General features: G+C 52.7%; 1 pseudogene; it reads right to left on the bottom strand.

Annotated features, from left to right (window-relative positions):
* Positions 1-302: 302 nt before the first annotated feature.
* LOC124975126 (putative monooxygenase p33MONOX) lies at positions 303-1270 on the bottom strand (annotated as a pseudogene).
* Positions 1271-6550: the final 5280 nt, after the last annotated feature.

Genomic DNA, 6550 nt, shown 5'->3' with positions numbered 1-6550 from the left:
AGCATAAACATTTACCTAGTAAGCAATGATCAACGTCCTGGTCTGGGATAAGTGACACAAGAAAGGGTAATGAAGTCCCCCAAACGTCACTGCTGAGACTTTTTAATCTGACTCTAAAACACTACAGGTTTCTTCCACAGAAGGACAAACTGCACCGATGTTTCTCAGAAGTAATAACTCTCCACCTCTAGCCTGTTTTTTGTTGTTTTGTTTAAATATATCTTCCCTATGTCAGAGCCAGGGTAAAAGAGGAGTAAAGGACAAGAAACCCTCTATCCCGAGTCCCTGGGACAGAAAGCACTCTAGAAGCCAGTGGGTGTGAGCACATTCGAGTCACGTGTTTGAGATTATGGGTCCGTGGCAGTGGTTTTTTCCCTTCTATGGCTGGAACATCCATCTTGGGCGGCTTGAAGGTTGCTGGGTCTTAGTCATTCGGGTGGCCTGAGCACGGATCAGCTCCATGGAGAGGCTTCTGCGCTCCTTTGTAGGCCTGGATGGCAAAACCTCCAGAATCAGACTTCTGAAGGGGTCTTGGACCAAAAAGGCTCCATTTATCTGATGAGTTTCTGTCCTTATCTCCATTTCCAGGATCCATGGTACTAGGATTTGGACCAGGTAAGGCTGTAGAGGAACCAGAAGAAAACCCGCCTCTGGGCCTCTGCTTAGGGGAAGAGTGAGGGGTGCTGCTTGGGGTAGGCTGGGCTGACGCAGGCTGCTTCTCCTCCTTGTGATCTCTCCACTCTGCAGCTGTAGTCTATGCAGTGCTTCTGCTACTCGGAGGTACTTGGTTTCCTCAGTGGCAAGGCCCTTGTGGGGTGTGTGGCCAGCATCTCTCAGTCCTGCCTGTTGCTCAAAAGGCTGAATGCTCTCCTGTGTCTGTTTTGTGATCAGAGAACTCATGATGACATGGTAGCTTTGGCCTTCACCACCGGGACCCTGTCCGTCATGTCAGTGACGGTTGACAGGGTCATGGCATGGGGGGTACACTGGCCTCTCCTTCCTCCTCCTCGGCAAGGTGCTGATACTTGCGCTGGAATCACTGGATTCCAGGGAATGCTGCCCATGTCCGATGGAGGAGGAGTCATGGGTGCAGGGTCCTCAAGGGCATCATCATAGCTGAATGCCCGGCGGCACATCCCGATGGGCAGGGACATCTTGCCTAGAGGCCCGCTAGGCCCAAGAGCAGGTACTTCTGGTTGTCTTGAAGCCATTGATAGACTGGGATCCGGGTGTTTTTTTCTTTATAATTCGGAGCTAAGTCCCTGCCGCCACCGTGAAATGATGTCCGACTACGCCGACTCACAGGTATAACGAGGAACATTGTCCAGGTGCTGCAAATTAGCAGGACTTCCCAGGAGGAGTCCATCCAGAGGGTCTGTGTTCCCACGGCCTCCAAGCTGCCTGCGACCCCAACTCCGGCACTAAAGAGGATCCGAAGACCCACGTCTCTCGAGAGCTTGTGGCGCAGTCCAGACCCAAGCCATCTTGAGAGTGGCGGCAAATCCGACTGCCCCCACCACCGACTAGAGAGCACCACATTTTGTTTTATTGTTAGCTCATGTCAGTTTCAAACAAGTTCAAAATTAGAGAGAAGACTAACATGCACGTACTCATCACCCAGCGGCAACAAGGTCAGCTGGTGGCCATGCTGGCACGCACTGATGACCTCTCTCCACATCTCCCTGGTGTGTCTTTGTGAGCGACTCCAACATGGTATCATCGTGCCAGAAACATCTCACGACATGCCTCTTCTGGGTAAGTACTCTTTCTATCCCCCTGGTTCAGGGGCCTGAACTCAAGGTCTTTACCACTGGGCTGCACCCCCTTCCCTTTAATCTTTTGTTTTGAGGCAGGGTCTCCCTGAGTTGCTGAGGCTGGCCTGGAACTCTCCACCTCCCTGCGTCAGCTTCCAGGGTTGCTGGGACGGCAGGTGGGCAGCCTTGCACCCGTAAGGAGCACTTCTTCAAAAAGCCCAAAGCCGCAGCACCAGCACCATGCCTAAAAATACTGGCGTGATTCCGTGGTATCACCTAGAAGCTGGCAGCCTTCCGCTGTTTATAAGCTCATTCCTGAGCATTCGGGAGTTCACGCGTGTCCAGTGCTTGTGGAAGTCACATTTTTAAATGGCATAGGTTGATTCATGGTCCAAGTGAGGGCCCCGCGTTGCGACGGGTGAGTTGCACATTAAGAATCTTAACCTCTTGTTTCTTTCTCTCCTTTCTCTGTGGGGCTGGGGATGGAACCCGGGGCCCTGCACCTGCTCGCAGACGCGCCACCTCTGAGCTGCACCCCAGCCCAAGTTCCTTCAGTCCTAAGCTTCCCTTCCATCTCTTCTTTCTCTCCTGGTAATTCACCCACTGAAGACTGGGCTGCTCCTCCTTTGGAGGTCCCGAGTCCCCGCGCTCTGGGGGCTTACCGAGTGTACCCCCTAGTGGGTTTGCCGTGGACTTACAGCTCCTTGCTTTAGGGGGTTGCTGCTTTAGCTGTTCCACCCTAATTAAAATGTCTGTTGGTTTACTTACCTCAATAATACGAACGCAAGCCCACATCCATAGGAGCCACGCTTCTGACCATGAGTTTTCTTTTTCCGTCTTTGTTGGGTTTTTAAATTTTTTTTTTTTTAGTTGTTGATGGACCTTTATTTTATTCATTTATTTTTATGTGGTGCCAAGAATCAAACCCAGGGCCTCACACAAGCTAGGCAAGCACTCCACCACTGAGCCGCAGCCCAGCCTTGTTACGTGTTGTTAGGGTCCTGGGGTTGAACCCCGGGGTGCTCTACTGCTGAGTTACATCCCCAGCTCTTTTATTTTGAGATAGGGTCTTGCTAAACTGACCAGGCTGGCCTTGGACTTGTGATCCTCCAGCCTCAGCCTCCCCCAGACATTGGGGTGACAGGCATACGTCACAGGACTTAGTAGGGTTGTGTTGCTTTTAATCCACGTCTACTAGACATCCACGTCAGGAAACCCACTGGACAGGGCTGGGTGTAGTCCAGGGGCAGAAAGAATCGGGGGCTGCGTGGAGATTTCCTTTGGAAAACAGCACTAAGTCTGAGGCCTGGAGGCCAAGAAGAAGGGGCCAGGTGAGCCCGTGAGGAGTGGGAGGAGAGCCCCAGCCGGGCCGCTCTTGGTGGAACGGAGGCAGAGGCAGAGGCCAGGGCGCACCAGCCCCTGAAAGCCCCTGAAGCCCACAGCTGGCCGGGCGGCCGGCTGGTCTGAGCTGCGACTTGGCTGTGGTCTCACCACTGAGCTCCCTCCTCTTTATAAAAGTGGCGGGGCTCCCAGAGGGTTTCTCTTCCTTCAGCAGCGGAGGGTTGTCAGCGCCGTGCCCAGTGCTGCGGTGTATGTCTGAGCAACGGGGAGGCTGAGGCCAGAGGATTGCTTGAGTGCCGGAGTTTGAGACCAGCCTGGGCCACAAGGCAAGGCCCTCACTCTCAGAACAAGCAAAGAGCAGGAGCCAGTGTGGTGGTGGCTCCCCTGTCAGGCCGGCAGCTCGGGAGGCTGAGCAGGAGATCGCAAGTTCAAAGCCAGCCTCCGCCACAGCGAGGAGCTCAGCAACTCAGGGAAACCCTGTCTCTAAAAAATACAAAACAGAGCTGGGGATGTGGCTCAGGGGTCCAGGGCCCCCGAGTTCAATCCCCAGTACCAAAAATAAATAAATAGATAAATAAAAAATACAAAAGGAGATTGTGGCTGAAACACCTGGGTGGCCACGAGCTCTGCACAGGCCGAGTCCCACCCGCGGATGAGGCCACCCAGTAGGAGGGAGCCGGCCGTGGGCTGCCCGTCACGCCCCGTGCCCTTGGCGCAGCACCCACCCTGCCCGGCTTGTGCTATTCGGAAGGACTTCTGGGCAGGGTGCCTGCGTGGCTTCCCTGGGCAGCTGCCTGTGGAGCCTGACCAGCCGCCTTTGGTCTTCAGAGGGGAGGTCAGGGTCCAGGGTGGTGAGGGGTGGAGGCTCAGCCTCCCTGTGTCCCCTCGAGTGGGCCTCTCCGCCACCAGCCAACCCTACAAGCTGGCCGTGCCCGCGTCAGAGGAGACCAGGCTGCAGGGGCCTGTGCTCAATGCCGACCCGTCAGACTGGCTTTTCTTTTCCGATGAATTTAAACTCCCCAGGACCAGTAGGATTTTCAGCCAGGAAAGAACAACACACACACTCACACTCACACACACCCACACTCACACTCACACTCACACACACACTCACACACACACACACTCACACTCACACTCACACACACTCACACACACACACTCACACTCACACTCACACTCACACTCACACTCACACACACCCCTGGACCAGCAGCAGACACCGTGGTGCGGGCTGCGTCCCAGCCACAGGCGAGGCAGGAGGGTCCTGGCGCCAAAGCTGCGAGCCCCAGGCAAGGGCCTCCTTCAGAGCCGACCTGTTGGACTTTGAAAGAACCCACCCCAGTGGCGCCCAGCAAGAGTCCTTTCCAAGGTGTGAGGATCCCAGGGCCAGCCGAGGGCCCACCCTGGGTGGCTGGAGGAGAAGCCGCTTCCCACACAGCTGTGCAGCGGGAAGTCCAAGGTCAGCGGCTGGCAGAGGCGTCCTGCTGAGGGCCCCAGCTGCCCCGGCCCACAGGTGCAGCACCCCATTCCTGCCTCGGCCTCACGTGTGTGTGTGTGTGTGTGTGTGTGTGTGTGTGTGTGTGTGTGTGAGCTCCTGCATGTGCTTAGAGGACTTCAGTCCCACTGGGGTAAGAGCCCACCTGATGCAGTAGAACCTCATTTAACTGGACAACACCTGCAATAATCCTATTCCCAAATAAAGCCCCGTTGCTGTTCTGCAGGTAGACTTCAACACGGCTCTTTAAGGAGACACGACCCAATCCATAGCTGTAACGGGTTCACTCGATGCTTTGACTGTATCCCTTGTGGCTTTGAAAGTTACATGTTTTTCTTTTTCCCAACCTTCTCCTCCCCGACCTTCTCCTCCCTGATCTCTCCTCCCTGATCTCATCTTCTCTGAATCACCTCTTGAAAGTCCCCTGCTCCTGCTGATGGGCAGAATCATAGCCTGTGTTTCTCCTTTGCCAGCAAAGCAATGAACTTTCTTTTTCCTTTTTCTCAAAACTGTGTCCTTATTATTGGATTGGTATCAGGGACAATAATAAGGTGCGGAGGGCACCGGGATGGCGCTTGGCAGACAGCCAGGGATTGCTTTGATCACATTGGCGGTGAGGAGGTTGATTGACATAAGCACACCCAGGTGATTTGTCATTGGCCGTATCCAATTAAGTCCACGCACACAACGTGTGCATAAGTGCTCCTGCTCATGCCTGCTCGTTTTGACCTTTGCCATGATTGGGCAGCTAGCTCTTGCCTAATCTTTGCAAGATTGGCGTCAGCCCTACCCTTTGCCTCCTGGGGGGGTCTTTTTAGAGGTTCGAGGTTCAAGGTTGGAGGTTCCAGGTTCAAGGTTCCAGTTCCTGGGTTTCCTGATTCATCAATAAACTGTTCCGAATTCAAGAGCCTCGCTACTCTTTTGTCCCCCGCGCCAAATTGACTCCGCTGGATGGTGTCAGACAAGGACCAAGTTTTTGGCAATATAATGAAGGGTGAAAATATCAGTAAAACTATCTGTGCTCAAAGGATGGCTGCTTAGCACTCTAAGCATGTGCTACACTAGAGTAACCTAGAGGTTACTCTAGGCTCCATGCCTAAGGATGCAACAGGCCCGTTCTTTAAAGAAGGCAGGAGAGGTCTCCACAAGTCTTCCCTGGTGGACGTGGGCCGAGCACAGCATCCATGGGTTCTGTCTTTGTGAGGATACCACCTGAGACACCAGGGTCAGTTGTAGGACCCTGGCAAGGAAGATCTAAGTAAAAAAGGGGCAGGCACAAGGTCTTGAGTTTGAGCCCAGCACTGGGGGAAAGTCAGAAGAAGAATTCTTTTTTAATTTTTTATGACTGGTTTTTTTTTTGTTGTTTGTTTGTTTTGTTTTGTTTTGTTTTGTTTTTTGGTACTCTAAGCTACATCCCCAGTACCACCTTCTTAATTTTTTTTTTTTTTTAAATTTTGAGGCAGGGTCTCCCTAAGTTGCTGAGGCTGGCCTCAAACTTGTGATTCTCCTGTCTCAGCCTCCTGAGTTGCTGGAATTACAGTGTGTACCTAGAGGAAAAAAGAATTCTTGAATAAATTGTTTTTTAAAAAGTAAAGTTGCAAGGGAGGGAGGAGAAACGAATGGAATCTTTGTGGAGTTGATGTGCGATCATCCCACACTGACCCCTCTGCGCTCTGCGGAATACGTGAATGGTGTGTGGATTTGAGCCGCCTCCTCTTACACCCTGAAGTCTCATGGCTGTCTGTCTTTCCTTTCAGTTGCACTGTGTTCTCCATTTCTTCAGGCATGTCATGGAAAGTGCTGGAGTTTCGTTCATGCACATCCTGCATGTTTATTATTATGTTCATTCCTTGTTCTTTTTTTTAAGTATTCTAACTTTTTGTTATGGAAATATCTAGGTGAGGTCTTGAACTGGGTGCCTTGGTTCCAGATTTGGCTTTGTGCTTTCTGCCCTGGG

The sequence above is a fragment of the Sciurus carolinensis genome, unplaced genomic scaffold, assembly GCF_902686445.1.
Source record: "Sciurus carolinensis unplaced genomic scaffold, mSciCar1.2, whole genome shotgun sequence".
Classification (NCBI taxonomy): Eukaryota; Metazoa; Chordata; class Mammalia; order Rodentia; family Sciuridae; genus Sciurus; species Sciurus carolinensis.
Note: the sequence above shows the minus strand (reverse complement) of the source record. Positions and strands in the feature narration are given on the sequence as shown.